This window comes from Rhinatrema bivittatum, chromosome 4, assembly GCF_901001135.1.
Source record: "Rhinatrema bivittatum chromosome 4, aRhiBiv1.1, whole genome shotgun sequence".
In the NCBI taxonomy this organism is placed as follows: domain Eukaryota; kingdom Metazoa; phylum Chordata; class Amphibia; order Gymnophiona; family Rhinatrematidae; genus Rhinatrema; species Rhinatrema bivittatum.
The window spans coordinates 169,410,451-169,438,444 of NC_042618.1; the positions used below are offsets into that span (position 1 = coordinate 169,410,451).

Here is a 27,994-nt window from a genome sequence, read left to right on the forward strand (position 1 = left end):
TGGCCAATTTCTGGATAATAATGAGGCCCTTCCTGAATTAATCCAGCTATAGCTGAGAACTCTCAGTGAGGGCAGTTAAAATGTGTGCGGTCCTCTTTGGACCAGTTTGAGACTTTTTATAATACCTGATTTTAATGTACTCATCCCATAAGAGTGTGTGTTGAAACAGAAGCACAGCACTTGGCAGAGAGAAGGGAAAAAAAAAAAAGAGATGGCTAAGCCTCCCAGTTGGGTGTGTTGTAGGAAGAAACATTTTAAAAAGAGTAAAAGGGAAAGTCTTGCACCTAAAAGAGCATGTGTATAGTTCTGGAAAGAGATCCAGAGATGGTGACCAGGAGGGAGGGAGAAAGAAAAATGCTAGGATTTCTCAGAGTAAGGAGTAATACACTGTTTAAAGGTATGCGGTTCTTGAGTGTACAAATGATTGCTTTAAAAGAAAATAGAGTCCTCTGAAGATTAGTCTTGGAGGGGAATAAAACCAAATCCTTCCCGCATGAAGGAGCTGCACTGTCACGATGCCCTGGCGAAGGGGTTTCTGCTGGCGCCATGTGATGTGACCTCATGCACACTGTAGCTGTAGAGTGCCGCTTTCCCATTCACTGAGCAGAAAGCCTTTTCCTCTTCTGTCGCTCTTCTTCTAAGAAAGCCCATTCTTGTATGTTGTTGCAAGCGTTTTCAATTACCTTTGCAGCCTATTGTGGAAATGCTGGGCGGGCTGGGTGTAATGAAAAAGTGTGGGTGTAAAAGGACAAGGGCATGCTTTCTTCTCGCTGTATTGATTTTCTTATTTTTCTCTTTAGTATGAAAGAAAAGAATCATTTAAAAAAAAAAAAAAGTAGTAGGAGATGCGAGTGAGAAAATGCAGAGGATGAGGAGGAGGGTGCAGGGAGCTTTGTTTAATAGAGGCTTTGGAGGGTTTTAGTACTGGATACAGAGAAGGAAGAGCAAAAGAGAGAGGCAATGTCCTAGCTAGAGCTCGGAGGAAAAGTTGGTTTGTTTTTTTTTTGCCTGAGTAGTGATTGCTAGAGCTTCCTGACCTAGTGGAATGATGTCATCCCCACTTGGGCAACAGCATGACCTAACATGGCCCCGGCTGGTTGTGCTGTCTCTGAGTGGGGACCATCAACCAGATGACTGTGAGCAAGTTCAAACAAAATCTATCATCTGCATATATGCCTTCAAATCAGACACACTAATTCCTTCTTTTTTTCCCTTGGTTGGGGGGGAGAGGGGGAGGCAGGTGAATAGTACATGCTTTCTTGTTTTTCTTTAACCCTTTTGCTCTTTTATTTTTTTGCTCTGAAGATGATGGAGCTATCAGAGTATGGAAGAACTTTGCAGATCTGGAAAAGAATCCAGAGATTGGTGACTGCGTGGCAGGGCCTGTCAGACATGTTACCAACCACTCGAGGTAGGTCTGTGCTGGGAAGGAGAACCCAGTACCAAAACTGGAACAGTGGCACTCACTGCTCAGTTTTCTCCCTAGAGCCCTCTTCTTTTGTGCACTGACTTCTTCACAAGTGTTGGTGTGCCTGCCTCTCCTAGTCCCACATGTCACTGATCAGTATCTGTAAATTACAGGGTCAGCTGTTAAAACCCACTCTTCCCTAAGCCACATGACAAGGTTTACTGAACTTTTATCAGTCAGAATTGGTCTCCGAATAGTTTTTTAATGTCCTCTTTGATCTGTCTTTGAAGGCATTCACCTGTTCATTGCTTCCTTTTTCTGTCTGTTTATCCTTGCATGCTTGCTGCATGGCTTTGCATGGTCTGTCTGGTGGAGGGTCCTCGGCAATTTTAGGGTTTGCAGCTCACTTTTGTAGCCTGTTATATGCCATTTCGGTGATCCTGACAGGGGAAATCGGCCTTCCTTGTAAGATGTGCAAGAAGGATGTTACATGATTTTAAAAAAGAGCTGGAAGAGACTGGAGAGAGGAAAGGTTCATCCCTTCCCAGTCCACTGTTTCAGCAACACTTCCCCTTTGTGATGATATTCAGATAAACCTGCCCATGTGGGAGGCAAGACTAGCAAATCCTTGAACATTTGGAACAGAGTCAGGATTTTAACCCTAGGAATCTGATGCCAAGTCAGTCCACCTATGAAACATTTTTACAGCAGTATTTTCTGGGGTTGGATTTCTCTTGGCATGCGATGCTCAGATGTACACATGCATGCAGATGTGCACAAGGCTGTATGGCTCTAAGCAGCACAGGAATGTCTCATATACTCTTAAATAGGTCAGTGTTGAAAGCTGCAAACCTTTTCAAAGGGCAAATGGTAAAAACAGACTCAGACAAGTGGAAAGGTAGAAGTAGGCAGAAGCATGATCTCTGCAATTACCGGAAAGAGATGACGTATGTGTAACTGAGATATCCATGGTTTTTTGTTAATCAGTTCACTTATCTGGTGCAGCACTTCCCAGGATCATCCCAGTGGTATTGATAGGTTAATATCTACCAGTATTCTCTTCCTGGCCTGGTCAAAGCTCTAAATTCCTGCCACTTCCTTTTCCATGGTGCAGAAAGCCTGGCATTGTATGGCACTCTGTGAAATTCTACTTGAACAGTCGGTGAATGGCACAACCATTTTGGGGTGCTTGGATTGCCTATGTGACAAATGCAGGTTAGAGAATGTGGGAACATACTTAAAACTTCTTTTTAGTGAAGCTTTTGGTAATGCGCAATGATTTGGTAGTGTCATGTATTTGCAGTATTTTTAGTGTTATGTTTTGTTAAAATTGTATGATGATATTTAAATGTTTTATTGATTTGTAATCTCAGCTTGATTTCATTATTATGAGCAGAATCTAAATATTTTAAAATTAAAAAAAATATATATATATATATGCTTCTTGATACTGTAGTAGTGCAAGAATGCTAACATGGTTGTAGCCTATGAAAGAGGTGGGGTCTTCAGATTATACAGCATGGGAACTGCAGATAAATGTGATATAAAACCCTTTCTCATCTCACATGCTGGAATGGGGACCAGATTGCACCATTTTGCAGCAGGTGGGATAAATGATAGCAGCCCAGGTGAAACTGAGTTAACCTGACACCTGGCCTCCCAGGGCTGTACATACTCTGTCTCTCTACTGAGGTTACAGAGCCCTTAGTTTGATCTTTGAACAAGAGTGTCATGGAGCAGGCAGGAATCAGCAGTGGACAAGATAAATCAGATTATTGATGAACAGTGTCACTGTCAGCAATACTAAAACTCATGACAAGATCTCTTCAGACTCATCCTTTCATGTTCTCCATACATAATGAAATGGTACTTTTTTTTTTTTAAGTGCCCCACAATAAATATGACTGTCCCCTGTAGTTTTTACCAGTCTTCTGTCCTTGAGATTACTCAGCTGTGCAATTTATTAGGTATATTAAGGTGGTGGCAGCATAGGTATTGAAGGATTTAAGAGCATATCGGCCGCTGGGTTTAGTTGCATCTGGTGGATATGTGGCCTGCTCATCAGAGCACTGGACTATAATTTAGAAGAGGTTCTGGGGCTTGAGTTCAAGACTTATCACTGCCACTAATTCTTGTGACCCAAGGAAAAGTCACCCTTTGCCGCTGGGATCAATTTGAAAATGGCTTTTAACATAATCTAGCACTCTTAATTAAGACATTAAAAATATTTAAGTCACAATTTAGTGATTTATTTAGATAGGTGCAGCTTTCACAAATCAGGCACATGCCATATTGTGCATCAGAATAATACAACAGCCTTATGTATTTTTGTGTGTTCACTGTTGACTGGTTTGTGTGCAGTGGTTTGATCTAATGTTTACAACTTGGAAGTCCTATATTTGATTCACTCAGAATAAATGCAGCAGATAGATTAGATGCCTAGAAAGAAATGCAGAAGAATGTAGTAATTAAGTGAGAAAAAGCAAGGTTGCCAGCTGTTCCTCAGCAGTGCAGCCGTTATATTCAACTTCTTGGAGACAGAGTATATAAGGACACAGGCAGAGAAGAACCTGTTTTGCTGAGTGAGTGGAGTAAGTCCATGGGCTTCACATGCAGTGGGGGCACAGTGCTCAGTATCAGCAGTGAGGTTAGTCCCCGGGCCTCTCATACCATGGGGACACTGTGCTCAGTATCAGCATGAGGTTAGTCCACGAGCCTCTCATACCATGGGGGCACAGTGCTTAATATCAGTAGAGGGTTAGTCCACAGGCCTGTCATGCTGTGCAGGCACAATGCTCAGTATCCACAGTGGGGTTAATCCGTGTGGCTATGTACATGCTGGAGGTAATTTGAAAAAAAGGGGTTACATGTGTAAATGTAACATACTATCATAGCAATTTTAAAAAGCCTTTACATGTGCAAAATGCATTTAGATGTGAATATCCTATGGACAATTCAAAGGCATATAGTGTAGCAATTTTCAAAAGCCCACTTACATGGGTAAAGTGCATTTACACATGTAAAACCCAACTTTAAGCATGTAAATGCTTTTTAAAATCAGATCCTGTGGGAGTACAGTGCTCAATATACTCAATGGCATACAGCCTGACGATATTAAGATCTCTTTCCTTCAGTATAAGTGAGGCATGCATCTGGTGTGTTAATTCCTATTTGGGGCATTGCTCATTGTTCTCATATTGGATGTTAGATCTAAAACTGATATGACCTGTGGAAGTGATTTGATTTGGTATCTGGTGTATGTCAATACACGTGATTAATTATGTGCACTCATATGAATTTGCATTTATTTCATGCAAGGTACGGTTCTAATAGCATGATCATTTAGAAAAAAAACTGTCAAGACACATTCTGTATAGGATGCACATTAATGATGATCTGTAAGGAAGACTGTGAAATCCTGATACTTCTGATTCATTGTCAGTTCTCAATCTGGTTGCTCTGTCTGAATTTGTAAAAATGGTAGGACACTGAGAAGCCTCATGGCTTCCTGATCATGAAATGAACTAGCTAGGACTGAGATAAGAAAGAAAAAGGACTGTCCTTTTATTTCTCACCATGGTTAGGGAACAATGTCCCCATACTCCGTACAGAGGTACAACAACCTATAGGATGCTGTTGACTGTGGAGAATCCATGTCAGTCATGTTAAAAAGGAAAATTGGTTCTTTCCTGCTAATTTTCGTTCCTATAATACCACAAATCAGACAAGTGGGTTTATGCATCCCTACCAGCGGATGGAGGCAGAAAATAAAAACTGAGGCACTGCTACATACACGAGAGTGCCACCTGCAGTCCCTCAGTATTGACCTGTACCAAAGCCAAGATTAGATAACATTCCCATTCCCAGGGCACCAGAGTTGGAGCCCCCTAGGCTGGAGCCTGATATAAGTCCAGAATCAAAACTATCTGTCAACCACTTGCTCAAAAAACATAGATTACATTGTAAAAAAAACCTCTTAATCTAAAGGAAATAGATTAAATCTTAAATACCAGGAAAATCAGTCTTTCGGCAATAATACCAAGGCGGGTCACTGGACTGATCTGTGGTATTTCAGGAACGAAAATTAGCAGTAAGAACCAATTTTCTTTTCCTGAACATACCCAGATCAGTCAGACAAGTGGGATGTACCAAAGCAACCCTACACCGGGCAGTACCCCGAAAGACCCGCTCACGACAGGGTTTCACCGAGGTACATTCTCTTGCGTCCGAATATCTAATTGGTAATGTTTGGCGAAAGTTTGAAGTGAGGACCACACCGCAGTCCTACAGATCCTCTTCGGGAGACACCAACTGACACTCCGCCCAAGAGGCCCGCCTGTGCTTTAGTTGAATGTGCCTTAAGACCTGTCGGAATAGCATAACCCTTACAAATATAGGCCAAATAAATAGCCTCTTTCAACCAGTGAGCCAACGTAGCTTTAGAAGCTTTCTCTCCTTTCTTCATCCCCACCGAACAACACAAGGAATTGGTCCAGTCGCAAAAGGAATTAGTGACCTTCAAATAACGCAACAGCGTGTAATGAGCATAAAGAAAATGGAGATCTCTACCCCACCCCGAAGAATCTCTAGACCATTCTGGAAACCCCGGTATTTCAACCATCTGATTCACATGAAAGGAAAAAACACTTTCGGTAAAAAGGAAGGCACCAGTGCAAGGACAACCCTGTCATGAGTAATTTTCAAAAAGGGATCATGGCAAGAAAAGAGCCTGAAGTTCCGAAATTCTCCTGGCGGAACAAATCACCACCAGAAAGATAGTCTTCAACGTAAGGTCCTTCAGAGAAACTCGACCTAAGAGTTCAAAAGGAGCCTCACAGAGAACCTGAAAAACCAAGTTGAGGTTCCAATCTGGACACATCTTCCGAACCGGAAGACACAAATGCTTCACCCCCTTCAGGAAACGGATGACATTGGGATGAGAGGGTCAAAGACTTGCCCCGCACTTTGCCCCTGAGACAACCCAAAGCCAAAATCTGAACACGGAATGAACTATAGTTTAAACCCTTGGACAAGCCTTGCTGAAGAAAGGACAAAATATGTGGCACTGCCACTGACAGAGGATCCAGCCTCTGCTGCAGACACCAGACCTCAAAAACCTTCCAAACCCTGACATACGCCATGGAGGGTAGAAGGCTGTCTAGCCAGGAGAAGGGTAGAATTATGGTTTCCAAATATCCCTTCATACGCAAGCACTGAATCTCAAAAGCCAAGACGCAAGACAAAAATGATCCTTCCAATCCGAAAATATGGACCCGTCACAACAATCCCAGCAGATGAGCCAGACGAAGAGGTCCATCCACCGCCAGATACACAAGATCCGCGAACCAAGGATTACGTGGACACTCCGGCGCCACCTGCACTACTGTCCCCGGATGCACTTCTATGCGGCACAACACTCTACCTATGAGAGGCCACAGAGGAAACACATACAAGAAGGTTCCCTGTCAGGCACAGGCAGACCAGAGCATCTAGTCCTATGGCACCGACCTCCTTTCTGCAACTGAAGAATCCTTGTGGTCTTTGCATTGGCTCGCATTGCCATGAGATCCAGCTGAGGAACACCCCACCTGGGCAAACGTGATTCCAGACTTCTGGGGACAGCTACCATTCCCTGGGATCCAGCTGTTGCCAGCTTAGGAAATCCACCTGCACATTGTCTACTCCCGCTATGTGGGAGGCTGCAATTTCTTGAGGTGACACTCCGCTCATACAAATAGCTGAGCTTCCTGAGCCACTGCATGACTTTGTTCCTCCTTGACGGTTGATGTACGCCATGGTTGTCACATTATCTAAGAACACTCAAACCATTCAACCCTGGACCAGAGGCAGAAACGCTTCCAGGGCTCTGCGTACGCCCTTGTATCCATCGATTGATAGACCAGACCGACTCCGTCACCAACCAGATTCCCCTGGGCAGATTCACCCAGGCATACTGTTCCCCAGCCCTTGAGGCTGGCATCCATGGTCACCACAACCCACTCCCCTTTCTAGGTTGCTCCTCGACAGCCACCATGAAAGACTGGACCTGGATTCCACTAGAAGAGGCAAGGGTAGATGTTACTGCTCTGATATCAGGTCCCACCTGGACAATAATGCCTTCTGCAATGGACGCATGTGCGCAAAGGCCCACGCACCAGATCCAATGTCGAGGCCATAGAACCCAGTACCTATAAAGCAATCTCAGACCCTCGGCACTGGTAGTTGCAACAGCCGTTTCACCCGTGCCTGCAACTGCAACAATCTGTCCACTGACAGATACACTCTGCCCTTCTGGGTATCGAAGTGGGCTCCTAGATATTCCAATGATTGAGATGAAACCAGGTGACTCTTTGCCACATTGATCACCCAACCCAGAGAGGCGAGGGTGTTCATCACTTGTTGCACGGATCAACCGCAGTCCTCCATCTTTGCCCAGATAAGCCAGTCATCCAAGTATGGATGGACCAGAATCCCTTCTTGTCTCAAGGCTGTCATTAACACCATCATCACCTTTGTGAAGGTTTGGGGAGTCATAGCCGAGCCTGAAACTGGAAGTGCTGACCCAACACCTTGAACAGCTGAAATTTCTGAATGGGAATATGCAGATAAGCTTCGGTGAGATCCAAAATTGCCAGGAAATCTCCTTTCTTAGCATTGCAATCACTGTACGCAGCCTCTCCATCCAGAAACGTGGCACCCGCAAGCTTACGTTTACCTTTTGCAAATCCAAGATGGGCTGGAAGGTTCCCTCCTTTTTTGGTACCACAAGATAGATAGAATACCTCCCCCACCCCCGCTTGCTCAACAGCACCAGAGTTATGGCCTCTAAGCTTATCAACCTTTGCAAAGTCCCCTCTACCACTTCCCTTTTGCTTTGAGAAGACCAGTGGGACTCCATAAAGGCTTCCCTGAGTGGGTGTGAAAACTCTATGCTATAACAGTCTCTCACAACTTCCAGAGTTAATTTTGGCACACTCCTCATAAAAATAGGGCAACCTGCCCCCTATCGCTTCCAGCGAAGAATGGGTGAGCCTGGCTTCATTGGGAGCCTTATTTCCCTGGTTCCCTGACTGGACCCACCTCTGGAGGGCCTGCCAGAACTCCGAAATGGCTGTTGATGACCTGATGACCTCTTGGAACTCAAGGTAGAAGTCTCTCTCCCGGAACAAAATCTCCTTGACTCCCGAAAAACGGAGTCGGGGTGGAATGACGACCTTTTGTCCTTTTAACTGGCAGCTTATTTCCCTTGGATTCCCCCAGGAACTTCATCAGCTAATCCAGCTCCTCCACGAAGAGCAGCTTCCCCTTAAAGGGAAGATGCACAACTGCGACTTGGACCACGTCTGCTGACCAATTGGGCAACCACAGCAGCCAGCGCGCCGCCACCAAAGAGACCATGCTTTTGACCAAAGTACATACCAAATCGTAGGGCACATCTGCCACATAAGCTACCTCAGCTTCCAGGCGAACCACCTGAGCGGGAGTCAGCATGCCAGACGAAGCCTGTACCTGAGGCCTCTGAATCCAAAACAAGCAAGCTCGCTGCATAATGTTGCCACACACCGCGGCTCACAGACTGAAGGCTGACACCTCAAACATGCTCTTTAATTGGATTTCCAATTTGCAATCCTTGTCATCCTTCAAAGTGGCGAACCTCACTCCCGGAATTGTAGTCTTCTTAGTTACTGCCAAGACTGCTGCATTCACCTTAGGGTCTTGAGACTGTCCAAATGCTCCTCCAGCTTGGGATAAAGCTTAGCCATCACCCTACCAACCTTCAAGCCTGCGACCGGGAAATCCTATTCCCAGCTAGTCAGCTTCTTAATCTTTTTAGATATGGGAAAGGTACTAGATGGACCCCACAGACCATCCAGAACCAGATTGATGCCCTCATTATCCAACTTTTTCTGGGTTAGCTTCATCCCCAACTCTTCCAGCACCTGAGGGATGAGAGGGTGAAGCTCCTCCTCCTCAAACAGATGGACTACCCAAGGGTCATCCCCCTTGGTTGTGGGTCCTTCCAGGAGATCCGGATCATCCTTGTTCACATCTGGATCCAGTTCCTGGTCCCCATCCAGGTCTGCCTCTGGATCCACAACCTGCAGAGACGCAGCATCCTCCTGCACCTCGTCTGAGTCATCCAGATGACTGGGATCACCCTCCACACCAGCACCAAACAATCCCAGGTGTCTGAGCCCATTCCCAGAACCCCCACTGAAGCCAGTCTCAGTCTCTTTGACAGGCCTGACTTTCTCTCTCTGGATCTCCTCTGTCCTATACTTTCCCTAGCTAGAACAAGAAGAATGGACTCTGAATCTGCATCCTCCTCATGATCATGCACCACGGCCAAGGCCTTCTCACTGCAATCCCCCACGGGAGCAGAAGCAAAGGAGACCCCTCCCTTGGTGCCAGCCGCAACACCCATGAATCAGGAAACATTCCTGGCCTTTGAAGGCTTACTGGAAAAGCCCTCCGCCCTCCCCCCCCCCCCCCCCTTAGCACAACCTGTGCAGAGGGAGCGATCATTCAAGCAAGCCGACCAAAGCCCGCAGGCTTTACAAGATTCCATGCGCAGCTTGACCGCCATGCGGTATTCACTCGTCCCTAGCACACCGTCACGAGTAAGGCCACACCACATGAGCTCTGCTGAGCCACGTGAAAAAGTGCGTCCTCGCCGACCCGGACGGCGCACGAGAAACGGCAGCAGCCCAAGTGCCGCATGAGAAGCGTGGCGCACATCAAACCTTCCCTTCCCGGGGGGACGGGGGGGGGGGGGGGGACACACAACTAAACTCACACATGGCCCTACACGCTCTCACCCTCCTGTTGACCCCAGCAGCTCACGCTGGTCAACCACCCCGGCACTCAACTACAGGCTGATAGTTCTGGCTCAGTCAACTTGTTTCTTCTTTTTTTTTTTTTTTTTTAAACAAGCTTAAATGGAAGAACAAAAATAGGGATATTTCCCTGCACAGAGCCAGCAGCAGACAGGAGGAGACTTCGGGACACCAAGTGTGAGCCGGTCCCCGGAGGTAGCAGGCCACTACAGCCAGGAGTATCCAACCCCTCGGTCGCCTGGCTCAACCTGAGGGTTGGCCCACAAAGGAAACTAGCACCTTGGGTTGCTGATTCCAACTTTAAAATCTCCAAGTCTCCACTTTCAGTCAGGACTGCAGGTTCGTACCTCTACCATCTGTTGGAGACAGAAAAATACTGAGAGACTGCAGGTGGCACTCTCGTGTATGTAGCAGTGCCTCAAAGTTTTTATTATCTGCCGCCTCCTGCTGGTAGAGATGCATAAATCCACTTGTTTGGACTGATCTTGATATGTTCAGGAATACATGATGCTGAAGGCATGCAACTAACAGCACTGTTACATGACCAAGTCTTTGTACCTTAAGAGTGTGTGAGAAGAGAAATGTTTCTTAGTTGCTTTGAATTTCTGGGGAGCTGGATAGAGCAATAGCAGAATGGGAGCCTTTGCTTGGAGGGTGGTCAGGATGTGATTTGGGGTTTTTTTTTTTTGTAGGTGGGGGGTTGTGTTTTGGTGTTTTTTTTTTTACTTGGGTGTTTGGTCTTTTGTTTTCATTGCTTTTTAGTGCTCTGTTAATTCATGTTTATAATTTATTTTGTTTTGGCTGACCAAATTACCCTTCGCATCAACCCCTTAATCCCTGTCTTCTCACAGGTCTGGCACGAAGGGTTTCAATCTATCTTGACAGGAGTAAACAGGGAGGTGAGTGCCTTCTTTCCTCTTAACTCAGGTCTGAATCATACCTGTCAATGTCTTAGTAAAGACATAGAGTGGCATGTTTTGTCACCCTGCCATCTCTTTCTCATATTGTCCTAGCCTTGCTCTTTATAGCACACCCTATTTCTTCATTCCCTCTACCACATGTTCTCATGATTGCTAGTAACTTTTCATGATGAACTAGCCCCGTTCTCTGTCACTGGCGCTCTCTCACAGCTGGAGCAAGAATTACTCATGTACTTTTATTTGAAATATGAGTGGCTTGCCTGTATTTAGGGGGCAGGTCAGTGGAATGAATTTGATGCAGTTTCCCTGTATATGACAGAGAGAGAGAGTTGGGTTGGGGTTACTTGCTAAGCTCATATTGGGCATGGGAATGGGATTCCTGGCTTTTGTCTCTCCTCCTTGAATCTTTTATCAGTGTATGTCCTGAAGTACAGGGAGTGCTGACTGCAGAACCTTCTTCTGCCGGTGGTAAGTTGGCTAGTTGGGGAAAAATGCTTAAAATCATATAAAGAAAAAAATTCTTAAAGGGATTAATTTACTGGTTTTGTATATTGTGTGTTAGTTTCTAAGGCTGGTATTTGTTTGAAATTGTGTGTATTTAGAAGTTATAGACTTTGGCTTAATTTTGTGAGCTAATATAAGTTAGTATTTGTTTCCAAGTGTAAAGAAAATTGTGTATTTAAGGAAAAGAGACTTTGGATAAATTTTGTGAGTTAGTAAAGATTCGTATTTGTTTGTAACCATTAGAATTGTGAGTTTGCAAAGGTCTCTTATTTGATCTAAAAAGGTGATAGTGCTGGTTCCTAGGCAAAGAGTCACTAGTTTGATTCCCACCCACCCCAGGCATTTTTTTGGTTATATAGATAACACCCCTTCTCCCCAGGCAGGAAGAAAATCTTCAAAATGAGCCAATTAATGATTTAGAGTAACATACAATTAACCCTGAGGGCCAAATTCAAAAGCATTTAGCTGGCTAACTAAGAAGTTACTATAAATAAAAAAAAAAACGGATCACTCCAATCACCTACCAACCTTTATGTAAATAAAACTTAACCAACTTCTTCAACTATTTTGTATTGTTACGAACTGTTCACACTTCTACCAACTTTCTTCTATATTATTTCAAAATTGAAGCCATTTTGGCAATTCAATAAATCTTATAAGGAAGGGGTTGTTGGTTTTCATATAATTGCATTTGCCACCACGGCAATGAGCTAATGATTGACCTTATAATCATTAACCGCCAACCTCCTTCCATTGTGTATAAACCAAACTGAAGAGCACAAAATCTGACAATTTGTTTTGAATGTTTCAAAATTATTTTTTCAAAATATTTTGAAGTGAATGGCTTATAAGTTCGGTTTTAAGCTCAAACTTTACAATGAATGGCTATAGATTGAACTTTCTCTCTGGCACAAGGCAACGTAGTTGGAAACAAAGAAACAATTTTGAAATAATATAGAAGAAAGTTGGTAGAAGTGTGAACAGTTCGTAACAATACCAAATGGTTGAAGAAGTTGGTTAAGTTTTATTTACATAAAGGTTGGTAGGTGATCGGAGTGGTCCGGTATTTTTGATTTATAGTTACATAGTATCACCTAGTGTGGTGGATTTTTGCATATAACTAAGAAGTTAGCCAGCTAAATGAATATTTGAGCACTTAACCGGCTAAATTCTTGCCAGCTAATAAGATAGCCAGCTAACTTAGGGACATTCCAGGGGTCACTCCATCTCGGCTCTCTCCTTCCTGGTGTTAGAGGTAGTCCCGCGCCCCCCTCGGGGAGGTGACTTTAACGGGATTCTAGGGCAGAGGGAGCAAAGATGGATCTTCACTTTGGATACTGTTCCCCTAAAGGACTCAATATGGAAATTGAATGGCACCTGTTTTACTGAGGTAGGACGTCTGTTCGGGATTTCGAGTTGCTAGGGTCTCGTGAGAAGTCACCTTTCGCGCCTTTTTTCAGGTTTAAATGGCTGTCAGTATTGAGGGCGCTTGCGCTCCATTGATCATCTGTAAAGGTATGTGGTTACATTGTAATGTTTTCACCGTAGTCCTTATGTTTCCACTTCTTACACACTGTTATTACATTATAGATTGAAAATGTTACATGGTCCCTCCCGATGCAGCAACCGCGAAACAACGGGACCGTGTCAGGGGACTTTAAGACATTGTTGCTATTTTTGGAGTTGCCAATAATTGAACAAGTTCTATCAAAATAAACTGAATTGTTTGAAATTTTGAGTGGAAGAGAGTTGTGTCCTGCACGCTTTTGTCTGAGTACTTGCGGATGTGCAAGGTTTTGCTTCATTGTATTTTCAGATTTCAATGACCCCCAATATTGATTGGGTAAATGTATCATCGGGGCATGCTAGAGAGAGAAAGTTCCTGGATGGAATAAATGACAACTTTATGGAGCAATTGGTTCAGGAACCGACAAGAAAGGGAGCAATTTTAGATCAAATTCTCAGTGGAGCACAGGATTTGGTGAGAGGTAATGGTGGTGGGGCTGTTTGGCAATAGTGATCGTAATATGATCAAATTTGAATTAATGAGTGGAAGGGAGACAGTAAGCAAATCCACGGCTCTCATGCTAAACTTTCAAAAGGGAAACTTTGACAAAATGAGAAAAATAGTTAGAAAAAAACTGGGTAAAAAGCGTGCAAGAGGCGTGGTCATTGTTAAAAAAAAAAAAAAAAAATACCATCCTAGAAGCACAGTCCAGATTTATTCACACATTAAGAAAGGTGGAAAGAAGGCAAAACAATCACTGGCATGGTTAAAAAGGGAGGTGAAAGAAGCTATTTTAGCCAAAAGATCTTCATTCAAAATTGGAAAAAGGATCCAACAGAAGAAAATAGGATAATGCATAAGTATTGGCAAGTTAATGTAAGACAGGCTAAGAGAGAATTTGAAAAGAAGTTGGCCGTAGAGGCAAAAGCTCACAGTAAAACCTTTTAAAATATATCTGAAGCAGAAAGCCTATGAGGGAGTCAATTGGACCGTTAGATGATCGAGGGGTTAAAGGGGCAATTAGAGAAGATAAGGCCATTGTGGAAAGATTAAATGATTTCTTTGCTTCAGTGTTTACTGAAGAGGATGTTTGGGAGATACCCATATCAGAGAAGGTTTTCATGGGTAATGATTCAGATAGACTGAACCAAATCACGGTGAACCTGGAAGATGTGGTAGGCCTGATTGACAAACTGAAGAGTAATAAATCACCTGGACCGGATGGTATACACCCCAGGGTTCTGAAATAACTCAAAAATGAAATTCGGACCTATTAGTAAAAATTTGTAACCTATCATTAAAATCATCCATTGTACCTGAAGGACTGGAGGGTGGCTAATGTAACCCCAATATTTAAAAAGGGCTCCAGGGGCGATCTGGGAAACTACAGACCTGTTAGCCTGACTGCAGTGCCAGGAAAAATAGTGGAATGTGTTCTAAATATCAAAATCACAGAACATATAGAAAGACATGGTTTAATGGAACAAAGTCAGCATGGCTTTACCAAGGCAAGTCTTGCCTCACAAATCTGCTTCACTTTTTTTAAAGGAGTTCATAAACATATAGATAAAGGTGTACCGGTAGATGTAGTATTTTTGGATTTTCAGAAAGCGTTCGACAAAGTTCCTCATGAGAGGCTTCTAGGAAAAGTAAAAAGTCATGGGATAGGTGGCGATGTCCTTTCGTGGATTACAAACTGGCTAAAAGACAGGAAACAGAGAGTAGATTAAATGGACAATTTTCTCAGTGGAAGGGAGTGGGCAGTGGAGTGCCTCAGGGATCTGTATTGGGACCCGTACTTTTCGATATATTTATAAATGATCTGGAAAGAAATTCGACAAGTGAGGTAATCAAATCTGCAGATGATACAAAATTTTTCAGTGTAGTTAAATCACAAGCAGATTGTGATAAATTGCAGGAAAACCTTGTGAGACTGGAAAATTGGGCATCCAAATGGCAGATGAAATTTAATGTGGATAAGTGCAAGGTGATGCATATAGGGAAAATAACCCATGCTATAGTTATGCAATGTTAGGTTCCGTATTAGGAGCTACCGCCCAAGAAAGAGATCTAGGCGTCATAGTGGATAGCACATTGAAATCGTCTGTTCAGTGTGCTATGGCAGTCAAAAAAGCAAACAGAATGTTGGGAATTATTAGAAAGGGAATGGTGAATAAAACGGAAAAAGTCATAATGCCTCTGTATCGCTCCATGGTGAGACTGCACCTTGAATACTGTACACAATTCTGGTTGCCGCATCTTAAAAAGATATAGTTGTGATGGAGAAGGTACAGAGAAGGGCAACCAAAATGATAAGGGGAATGGAACAGCTCCCTTATGAGGAAAGACTAAAGAGGTTAGGACTTTTCAGCTTGGAGAAGAAACGGCTGAGGGGGGGGATATGATAGAGGTGTTTAAAATCATGAGAGGTCTAGAACCGGTTAATGTGAATCAGTTATTTACTCTTTTGGATAATAGACTAGGGGGCACTCCATGAAGTTAGCATGTGGCACATTTAAAACTAATCGGAGAAAGTTCTTTTTCACTCAACGCACAATTAAACTCTGGAATTTGTTGCCAGAGGATATGGTTAGTGCAGTTAGTGTAGCTGTTTTTAAAAAAAGGATTGGATAAGTTCTTGGAGGAGAAGTCCATTACCTGCTATTAATTAAGTTGACTTAGAAAATAGCCACTGCCATTATTAGCAACAGTCCTCAACCACAGTTGTTCAAGGGAGCTCCCTGATGGGCGGTCTTGTGCAGTCGCTATCTTTAGGGCAACTACTCTGTGGCTGTCTCACTTGTAGCTCCCGATTTATTCTTTATTTGATTTAATCAACATATTTTTTTGTTTTTTATTTTAGCTTTTTTTGTGCTTTGTTTCTACTCCCCGGCTATTTGTCCGACCTGCCTGGACTTTCCCACTTCACTGAACAGGTATTCATGAATTCTACCTGTTATCATTTAATTGTTACTGCTCCTGCGGGATTGACCACTGTTGGAAACAGGATGCTGGGCTTGATGGACCTTTGGTCTGACCCAGTATGGCATGTTCTTATGTTCTTATAAATTTGCTGCTCACCATTGTCTGGACAGGGATGACCGATGCTATAGCAGCTTTGGCCAGTCTGTACTCCAGAATCTCTTTCAGCTATAAAACCCAACCCAACTCTTCCTACCTACGGCCCATGTTCGGGTTCAGGCTGTCTCCCTCTTACCAACAGGACCAGTGTTGTGCCGTGGCACCTGGTTAAGTGAATGTCAGTTTGGTTTATTGCTAGGAAGCAGCCTGTAGCTAGGGATTCACCCATGTGTGAGGGCTGCCAACCTGCTTGTCCTAGGAGAAAGCAGAGTTGCCTTACCTATAACAGGTGCTCTCTAGGACAGCAGGATGTTAGTCCTCACAAAACCCACCCGCCACCCTGTAGAGTTGGGTTTCTCCTATGTTTGTTGTTTTATTTTTTCGTAATTCTGTGTTACGAGACTGAAGAGGGACCCCACGTGGTCATGTGGATAGTGGCATGCTGGGCTCCATCTGATGATGTCACCCATGTGTGAGGAGTAACTTCCTGCTGCCCTAGGAGAACACCTGCTACAAGTAAGCAACTCTATCTCTGAGGTCACCTGGGTTGCACCATTTGTCAGGGGTACTTGTGTGCACTATTTGCAAACAGTGCCCACTGCTTGCAAATAGTGCCACACAAAAACGATGAAATAAAACCACAAAATTTCATGGGTTTTTTTTGTTTCATTTAAAAAACAAAATGAAATGCTATAGAGAATGTTGATATTGTCTGTCATTTCAAATGAATGCACATCCCTAGTAATCTGTAACCTATCATTTAAAACGGTCATGATTCCTGAAGACTGGAAGGTGGTCAATGTGACGCTGATTTTTAAAAAGGTCTCCAAGGGTGATTGGGAAATACACACTAGTGAGCCTGATGGTGCCGGGCAAAATGGTGGAAGCCATTCTTAAATACAAAATCGCGGCCATATGGATAGACATGGCTTAATGGAGAAGAGTTAATATGATTTTAGCAAGAGGAAGCCTTGTCTTACCAATCTTTAGAATTTTTTGAAGGTATAAATAAACATGTAAATATAAAAGTTAGCTGGTAGATTATAGTGTATTTGGGTTTTCGGGAGGCATCTGATTGAAGTCTCCCATGAGAGATGCCTCAGGAAATTACAACGTCATGAGATAGGAGGCAGGGATCTTATATGGCTTGGTAACTGGTTAAAGATTTAAAAGGTTGTTAGTGGAGTATCACAGGGATTGATACTGGACTTGCGCTATCTATCATATTAATAAATGATCTGGAAAAGGGAGCGACAAGTGAGATGATAGAATTTGCAGATGACACAACATTATTCAAAGTTGTTAAAATAGCGGATTGGAGGAACTGCAGAAGGACATTTGAGTATAGAAGACTAAACATCTGAATGGCAGATGAAATTTAATGTGGAAAAGTGCAGATTCATGCACATAGGGAAAAATAATCCCAACTACACGTGCACAATTCTGGGTTCTGTATTGTGAGTCAGTATTCAGAAAAAGGACTTTGAAGTCCTTTGGACAATATATTGAAATCCTCTGCCCAGTGTGTGGCGGCAGTCAGAAAAGCAAATAGAATGTTAGGAATGATCTGAAAAGGAATGGAGAATATGCTCCGCTTGCGGCGAAGATTAAGACCCCGGTGAGAGTGAATGTGTGTGTGTGTGTGTGTGAGAGAAGAGGGAAGGGGGTGTGGGAGAGGAAGGGGTGAGAGCAGGAAAGGGGTGTGAGAGTGGGGGGGGGGGGGGCGGGATGCTGAGTGTGGGTGCCAGAGAGAGGGAGCCTATATGAGGAAATGTGAAGGAGTGTGTATGTGTGAAAGAGATTGGGAGCTTGTGTGTATGTAAGAGTGCTAGCCTATGTGAAGTGATTGTGTATGTGTGAGACAGAGCCTGTGTGAAGGGCTGCATGAGAGAGAGACATAAGTAGCCTGTGTGAGGATTTATGTGTGAGAGAGAAAGGGAGCTTGTATGTGTATGTATGCATGAGAGAGGGACACTGTATGAGGGGGATATGTGTGTGCAGGAGAGTGAGGGAAGCCTGTATTGAGGGTGTGTCTCTGTGTACTAGAGAGAGGGGGCATGTGTGTGAGAGGGGGAGCCTATGTGAGGGGCAGTACTGAGAATGGGGTCAAACTCTGGGACTGGCGATAAGAGTGGAAGGGGTTGAGCCTAGAGGTGGAGGGGGAGAGATACTGGCAGGTGGAGGAGTTGGGGCCTGAGAGGGCAAAGTGGCCAGGGGAGTAGGGAGAGAAAGTGGATAGGGCCACTCTTCTAGGGAAATTCTGCTCAAAATATTTAAAATTCTGCATCTCTAAGTAATAACTTTTTTCTGTATTAATTTAAAATGAAATTACTTAGACTGTCATGTAAATTGTGTTATTTTGACCAACATAAAGTTTGCAGAATTTTAAGTTTTTGTGTGCAGAATCTGAAATTTTTTTGCACAGAATTCCCCCAGAAGTACATACTGCCTCTGTATTGAGCCATGATGCAACTGCACCTTAAATATTGTGTGTAGTTCTGGTCACCCCATCTCAGCAAAGATATAGTGGAACTAAAAAAGGTGCATATGATGAGAGGTTACAGACCCTTCAGCTTAGAAAAGAGACCCTTCAGCTTAGAAAAGAGAGGGATGAGAGGAGACACCATAGAAATATATAAAAATCACGAGGGGGTGGATTGGTTATGTAAAAGATGGTTATTTAACCTGTTCAATAATACTAAAGCAAGGGGACACTCCATGAAACTAACAAGCAGCAGTTTCAAAACAGATCTTCGAAAGTACTTCTTCACTCCTCGTACTATCAAGCTGGGGAATTAGTTGCCAGGGACACAATGATGGTGACTAGTGGAGCAGGGTTTAAAAGAAGTTTGGATTTATTTATTTATTATTTTTATATACTGACATTTGATCTCAATCAAGATATCACACATTCAGGTACTGTAGGTATTTCCCTATCCCCACAGGGCTTACAATCTAAGTTTTTTTGTACCTGAGGCAATGGAGGGTAAAGTGACTTGCCCAAGGTCACAAGGAGCAACAGCAGGACTTGAACCCTGGTCTCCTGGTTCGTAGCCCACTGCTCTAACCACTAGGCTATTCCTCTTCCCTGGAGAAAAAGTCCATAACACGTTATTAGCCAGGTAGACCAAAGAAAGGTATTGCTATCCCTGGGAATAAATTAACAGGTATTATATCTACTTTATGGGAACTGCCAGATACTGATGTCCTGGATTGGCCACTATCGAAGACAAGATGCTGGGCTTGATGGACCTTGGTCCGACTCAGAATCACAATTCTTATATCTGTTTGCGGTGGGAGGAGGAGGGCTTGTTTAATTGCTTTGTGATATCTTTGATCCCAATGAGACTAGAAACGATGACTGAATAAAGTGTAACTTTTTCAAATGTTCTCTAGCATTTAATTATCAATTTTACCAAGGATACAAGTTGTATTTGTTAAGATGTCACAGCATAGACTGCTGAAAAGTTGCAGGAAGTCTTGACAGACTGGCCTAGGTCCTGTGAGCACAGAGGGGAGAATGTGTGCCTCGTCCTGGGATATGGGGCCTATCACTTTGCACTTCATTGCCTTGTTAGGAACCCTCTGTTCATGTTGCAAAGCAAAATAAAGGTTAGGCTGCTCCTCATTTAGCTGCCTAATAAAGAGAAACATAAGTCAGCATGGACTTCAATTGTCTCAGCTACTGAACAGGCCTTCGTTACAGCCCACCGCTTTCTGCAGGTATTATTCATTGAAAACAATGGAAAGAAAATCTGTGTAGCAGCTGGTTGAAAGACAATTGAATAGAACCCTTTGTTTTTTGTTTTGGTTTTTTTTTTTTTTTACTTTCTATCTATTATAAAGTAACATAATAAATGACTGCAGGTAAAGACCAAAATGGCAATCCAATATGCACACTAGAGATTTATCCAGTTTGTTATATGTACACACAAAATCCTAACACCAATTCTTCCCTACCCCTAAATCTTTTCCCTATATCCTCTCAATACTTTTCCCAGCACTGTCCCAAGCAAGCCCAGAATCTGCCAAATTGATGGCAAACACATTTTATATAGCATGGTCACACAAAGTGTAATTACCAATAGCTTACAAGAAATATACAAAGTATAAGACAGAGATCCAGAAAATAGGTGGGGTACAAGGTCTTCGAGAAAGAAAAGGAAAATCAGAATATCCTATGAAAGGCACACCAAAAAAAAGCAAACAGTTAATGAAACATATCCCCAGATAGCAAAAGCCAAAGACAGAAGATTAAATTAAACATATTAGTCCTTTGAGGGAACAGAACTAATGTCACTTAAAGAATATGACTAAGAGGAGATAGTGAGACATGCTTCTCTAAAAACTCAGTCAGCTGGCTTGCTTCCCAAAAACACACATTTATTTAGAAAACGGATATATCACATAATCGGTAAAAACTCTAAAAGTGGTTTATAATAAATATAATCATAAACAAATATAATTTACAAATATAAAATATTACATTCAAAATATAACATGAAAAATAAAAACATTAAAAATAAAAATCTAAACCACCTGGCTAAACTGCTGCTGAAAACACATAAGAGAAACCCTGTCAAAAATGCAATATAATATACCATGTTAGGAAACAACCAATCACACTCACTGCCTTCTAGAGCCTATACAGGAGATTGACAGAGTTGTCGGAGATGATGGGGGGATTTAAATAATTTTTTTAATGTATATTTCACCATTTGGGACTAGTCAGCCACTTCAAAGCAGATAACCTTAAGGCATCTTATATATTTTCCTGTTCCCAGGGGGTTTACAATCTAAGGGTCTGATTTTCTAATCTTTTCTCCCATTTCTGTGTCCATGGAGAAAATGCTTAGTAAATGAGGCCCTACATCAGAGAGCATGCTATGGATATTTCTGGGTTATTGTCTTTCATTAATTATTAATATTCATTAGCTGATCAGGGCTGTGTTACATACACTGGTTAGCATAAAGTAGACAGACTTTATCAGGAGTGAGTAAGAGAGCTGAGAATTTACATGCCTGCAGTTACAGCCCTTTCTTCTAGCTCTAACCTAACCAGGGTGAAACTTAAGAGGGATCCTTATCCTGGGAATTCTTGGGATATTTAGCAATATCACGGACAGTAGGACCATCATCCTCCTCTGCTGGGCTTATTTCTAGCAGTTGATTAACCAAGTCTAGAATGAGTGTCTCCTCCCTTGTAGAAATCAGGAAGCCTGAGCAGAGTGATGATGAATTCCAGCAGCTCTTGATATTTCCAAGACCTGCTATTAGCGCACATAGAGCTATTTCTTGCATGTTTTACCATTGTGTGAGAAAGGGGACTCCTCCCTTCTACTCCCCAAACTTTTAGATTTACACAGAGCAACGAAAGGAGAGTGATGTTGGATTATTTATCACTTGGAGCAGTGGTTTTCTGTTCTGTTCCTTTGAGCTCTGCAAATCAATTTAATGTACATGTTTTGGTTATTCTGAAAACTGAGCTTTTTGGCGGAGGCCAAGGTTTAGAATTAAGGACCCTACTCTGAGGAATGCTTAGACGTTCTTCTTCCCATAGTGGAAAGGCAGTGGGAGTTAGGGTAAAAGACAAACGAGAAATTCCCATCCTGGGAAGTAGCCAACTGGGGTAGAAAATCTCTCCAAGTAGAGCTCAACTTGCACATTCAGGACAGGGAAGCAGGAAATCTTAAGTATGTGCATTTATTAATGAAATTACTAAAAGAGAGATGGGGGGAGGCAAACTTTCCACTGCCTGAAGGGCAGAAATCCTCAACCCTTACATAAGAACATGCCATACTGGGTCAGACCAAGGGTCCATCAAGCCCTGCATCCTGGTTCCAATAGAGGCCAAACCAGGCCATAAGAACCTGGCAAGTACCCCAAAACTAAGGTCTATTCCATCTTACAGTTGCTAGTAATAGCAGTGACTATTTTCTAAGTCAACTTAATTAATAGCAGGTAATGGACTTCTCCTCCAAAAACGTATCCAATCCTTTTTTAAAGACAGCTATACTAACTGCACTAACCACATCCTCTGGCAACAATTTCCAGAGTTTAATTGTGCGTTGAGTGAAAAGAATTTTCTCTGATTAGTTTTTAAATGTGCCACATGCTAACTTCATGGAATGCTACCTAGTCTTTCTATTATCCGAAAGAGTAAATAACTGATTCACATTAACCCGTTCTAGACCTCTCATGATTTTAAACACCTCTATCATATCCCCCCTCAGCCGCCTCTTCTCCAAGCTGAAAAGTCCTAACCTCTTTGGTCTTTCCTCATAGGGGAGCTGTTCCATTCCCTTTATCATTCTGGTCGCCCTTCTCTGTACCTTCTCCATCACAACTATATCTTTTTTGAGATGCGGCGACCAGAATTGTACACAGTAATCAAGTTGCGGTCTCACCATGGAGCAATACAGAGGCATTATGACATTTTCCATTTTATTCACGATTCCCTTTCTAATAATTCCCAACATTCTGTTTGCTTTTTTGACTGCCATAGCACACTGAACAGACGATTTCAATGTGCTATCCACTATGACGCCTAGATCTTTCTTGGGTGGTAGCTCCTAATATGGATCCTAACATTGTGTAACTGTAGCATGGGTTATTTTTCTGTCTATGCATCACCTTGCACATATCCACATTAAATTTCATCTGCCATTTGGATGCCCAATTTTCCAGTCTCAGAAGGTCTTCATGCAATTTATCACCATCTGCTTGTGATTTAACTACTCTGAACAATTTTGTATCATCTGCAAATTTGATTACCTCACTTGTTGTATTTCTTTCCAGATCATTTATAAATATATTGAAAAGTACAGGTCCCAATACAGATCCCTGAGGCACTCCACTGCCCACTCCCTTCCACTGAGAAAATTGTCCATTTAATCCTACTCTGTTTCCTGTCTTTTAGCCAGTTTGTAATCCACGAAAGGACATTGCCACCTATCCCATGACCTTTTACTTTTCCTAGAAGCCTCTCATGAGGAACTTTGTCAAACGCCTTCTGAAAATCCAAATATACTACATCTACCGGTTCACCTTTATCTACATGTTTATTAACTCCTTCAAAAAAAGTGAAGCAGATTTGTGAGGCGAGACTTGCCTTGGGTAAAGTCATGCTGACTTTTTTCCATTAAACCATGTCTTTCTATGTGGTCTGTGATTTTGATATTTAGAACATTTTCCACTATTTTTCCTGGCACTGAAGTCAGGCTAACTGGTCTGTAGTTTACCAGATCGCCCCTGGAGCCCTTTTTAAATATTGGGGTTACATTAGCCACCCTCCAGTCTTTAGGTTACAATGGTTGATTTTAATGATAGGTTACAAATTTTTACTAATAGGTCTGAAATTTCATTTTTAGTTCCTTCAGAACCCTGGGGTGTATGCCATCAGTCCAGGTGATTTACTACTCTTCAGTTTGTCAATCAGGCCTACCACATCTTCTAGATTCACCATGCTTTGGTTCAGTCCATCAGAATCCTTATACATGAAAACCTTCTCTGATACGGGTATCTCCCCAACATCATCTTCAGTAAACACTGAAGCAAAAAAATCATTTTAATCTTTCCCTGATGGCCTTATCTTCTCTAATTGCCCCCTTTAACCCCTCGATCATCTAAGGGGCCAACTGACTCCCTCACAGGCTTTCTGCTTGTGTCCTCTGTCCCTGCAGTAGCATCACATTATTAACCGGGCAGCCCAGACACCTGTGGGCTGCAATCCGCCTCACCCCAGCCCCGCTGGACTCTACCACTTACACACAAGGAAAACGCATCACAGAAGTTTGCATGCAAAGGCTGCAGCCATTTATTAGAATCCCTAACATGAGAGTCTAATTAGGTGCCGAGTCCATTCACCAATGTTTACAAAATTGCGGCTGGGCAGGTGCCAATACTCTAAGCCCCACCCAAGCCGAACCACAGGGTCTTGCGCCCAGCAAGCCCCTGGAACAGGCGTTGTGACCGCCAAGTACCAGATGGGATCTCTGCTCAGGTCGCCACAAAGCAGGCCCTCTACCAGAGCCCTTCCACTGGAGGGGATCCTGGCCCAGCCACCACAAACCAAGCCTTGCCAGAGTCCCTTCTCACGTATCAGCCCACGATCCGTCGAGGCCCTGAACCCGGGCCCAACATTGATCATCCGTGGTAATCGAGTGAGGGCCCTTAGGTCTCTCACGTATATATTCAGCACCTCCCAGCTTTCCTTCTAATGTTTCTGCATTGATAAATGCACTCCTGTCACCACCGCCACAAGGGCCTGGTACATGAGGGCCTGGAAGCCTCTTTCCACCCACGCGTGAAGGGCACCCCCCAGACAACAGCTACTGCATCAACTGGGTAAAAAGCCTCTGCATAGCTTGCAGGAACAGGTAGTTTCCCGAAGTTCAACAAGTGTATCCCGTCCAGGGCATATAATTCTGCACAGTGCCCATTCACCCATTCATGTCACAAATGATAACCCCTCTGGAGTTGTAAGACTTTGGCTATCTGCCAGTTGGACTTGGCATGGTACCTACCCCATTACCTGGTGCACATCAAGCTATGTTGGGGTATGATATCGGACCACAAGATTTTTGCGGATGGCCATGAGGAAGCCAGGCGGCTAAAGTCCTTCCTGATCATGTTCATCAGAGTGATGCCATTGCCTTTGCCTAAGTCATTGCCACCAAGGAGAATGATGATCAGATCTGGAGGTGCTGGGCTCATTCTTTTCGATTGCAACGTGGGCCATAGCTGATGCCACCACATGCCTCCTTGACCCAACCGTTTGATTGTCCAACCTTTCCGTGAGAGTCCAAGATCATGACCAAACTTCCCCTTGATGGCTCGCTTCTGTGCATGCATGATGAATGAGTAGCAGACTATCCACGCTGAGCGACACCAAATGGCAGTTACAAGTGAAAATAGAAAACTAGGTCATGGCGTGCGCCCTACTGGTTGCCAGCGCAAGGAAACTGTCATCATGACTAATGTATGACGCGTAAGCTCCCAACCTCCAGCAACCCAATCGCTGAATCACTGCCTGCAGGATCCTGGCGGTGGCAACACTGGAAGCGGCTCTGATGCGGAATGAGTGAGTGCCAAAGCATTCACTCTCGAGCCCCGCTTCCACTAGGGCTTTCTTGAACACTGCCAAAAATTAATAGTGAGTTAAGGAAGATTTATCATGGTGTAGCAAAAATAAATCGTTCCCATTTGGATGAAGGGTTAGGTATCGGGTCACATCTGCTTCAGATTTTTAACCGCAGTTAGTGTGATGACGACCATGGACACCCTAGTTGGTCTTAGACTGCCTCAGTTTTAGGTATAAGGTACTGCCTGAGACACTGACGTCCTCCCCCAGCAAGCCCCGAAGCTGTGATGTGTTACATGAAGGCACCGTAAACTCGCTGACATGCTGGCATTTTTTTTTTTTTGTGCTTTGTGCAAAAGCAACCAGGAAAAGTGCAGTCTCAAACTTATCAGTGGCTACCTTAGGCAGGACGTGCCACAATTTTAACAGTAGATCATGGGTTAATGGTTTCCGAGCGTCATGCCAAGGCAGGGACTCTTTGGCCCAACTGAGCATCACTCTCTTCACAGCAAAATGTTGCTCCACACAACTCGTTTCTAGCTTTGAGAAAAACACTAGGGTCACTAGGTGCAAGCAAACCATGTTCCTGGACAGACCCTGCCAATTGGTGTGAACTATATATCTAATCAAGAGGTCTTCTGGAGCCAAGTGGCCAGAACACCAGTTTTCAATAAGAAACACCTTCACTTTGTTGTAGTTGCGGATGTATGAGTTCCATGTAGATGGGGCAAGTGATCTTCACAGCATATTACGCATGGTCCGGTTCTGAAGGACCAAAGCTGTTCCGGGACCGTTCGGCTTGGCTTGCAGCACAAGCTTCCTGAACAGGGACCACTTACAATGAGAAAGAGAGTCAGCTATCTCATTGCGCATTCCAGGAATATGTTTCGCCCACGCATCAATGTTCGTGCAAGGGGCAGATAAGACGAATTTCCTCAGCAGCTCTGCCACCAGGAGGCACTTGGAAGTCTGATTGTTAATTGATTGAACTTACTACCGAGTTGTCACACCATAGCACCACCCGCTGACAGCTGAGAGCACTGCTCCAGATATTTATTTATTTATTTATTTATTTATTATTTTTGTTATACCGAGTTTCATGACAGATATCACATCAACCCGGTTTACAATTAACAATGTGTGTAAAGCATAGCGTAACGTATATTCCCAATAAATTGTGAAACTTTAAATACAGTGTATCAATACCGTGTGTGAGAAAGTTACAATAAAACAGGGAAAATTAACTTGGAGCTGGAATAGGGGGAAAATTGAACAATGCAATATATACATTTCTTCCAATTAATGAAATAGTATAGTAGAGTAAATAAATAAGCCTATGTGGATACATGTGATGGTACATAAATAAGAGACGGTAAAATAAGTGATCAAGGGAATAAATAAGACACAGTAGTGCCTGGAAAGATATGATAATAAAATGAAACGGTAGTGAGTAACCAAGAGAATAAATAAATAAGACACAGTAGTGCAAGGTAATGATATGATAATACTCAGCAGGTAAAGACGATAGTCCTCAGCAGGTAAAGATGAGTATAAGTTTATGGTAGGTGGATTCTTGATTAGATCCAGTTATTGTAAACAAGTTTATGAAGATGAGTAAGGGTTTTATTCAAGGCTTGGAAATGCTTTTTAAAAAGCCAAGTTTTAAGTCTTTTCTTAAATGTTAGAGCGCATGGCTCCTGTCTCAAATCAGGAGGGATGGAGTTCCACAACGCTGGACCAGCTGACGAGAAGGCTCTGAGACTCAAGGCTTTATGTTGGAAGGTTTTGGCTTTTGGAATTTGGAGTGACTCTTTGTAGTATTCCCTGATGGGTCTGGTGGAGGTGTATTTTTTGAATGGTATTTGTAGATCGAGATGCGTGTGTTGGTTAATGGTCTTGAATATGATGTTGATGGATTTGTACATGATTCTATAGTGGATTGGTAACCAATGGAGGTTTTTGAGGATAGGGGAGATATGGTCCATTTTCCTGGAATTTGTAAGGACTCTGGCTGCAGAGTTCTGAAACCATTTGTAGGGGTTTGGTATAGGAAGCTGGGAGGCCTAGTAGCAATGAGTTGCAATAATCTAGTTTGGAAAAGATTATTGCTTGCAATATAGTTCTAAAGTCCTGAGCGTGAAAAAGTGGTTTAATTCTTTCAGAATATGTAATTTGTAGAAGCAATCTTTGGTGGTTTGGTTAATGAATGTTTTAAGGTTGAGACGATTGTCTAAGATAGCTCCTAGATCTCTTACGTGGACTGTTTGCAGGAGTGCGGGTGGTTTTTGAAGTGTGTTATTGTTTTCCGGTGATATGAGCAAGAATTCTGTTTTTGAAGCATTGAGTATGAGGTTTAGGTTAGTGAGAAGAGGTTTAATTTGTAGAAGGCAACTGTCCCAGAATTCCATTGTTTTTGAAATTGTTTCTTTTAAGGGAATCACGATCTGTACGTCGTCAGCGAAAAGGAAGTGTTTCAGGTTCAATTTTGTAAGGAGTTGACATAGTGGTAACAGGTATAGATTAAAGAGCGTGGGAGAGAGTGATGAACCTTGCGGCACCCCTCTGTTAGAATGGTGGTATTGGGATTCTTTGTTGTGAATTTTGACTCTGTATCCTCTGTTTTCTAGGAATGTTTTGAACCAGTTTAGTGTAGCA

At 43.0% G+C, this 27,994-nt stretch overlaps 1 protein-coding gene across 2 annotated transcripts in view; it reads left to right on the top strand.

The window, feature by feature from the left end:
- Positions 1-27,994, top strand: part of RPTOR (regulatory associated protein of MTOR complex 1) — a 699,963-nt gene that overhangs the window by 563,429 nt on the left and 108,540 nt on the right. The window lies entirely within an intron of this gene.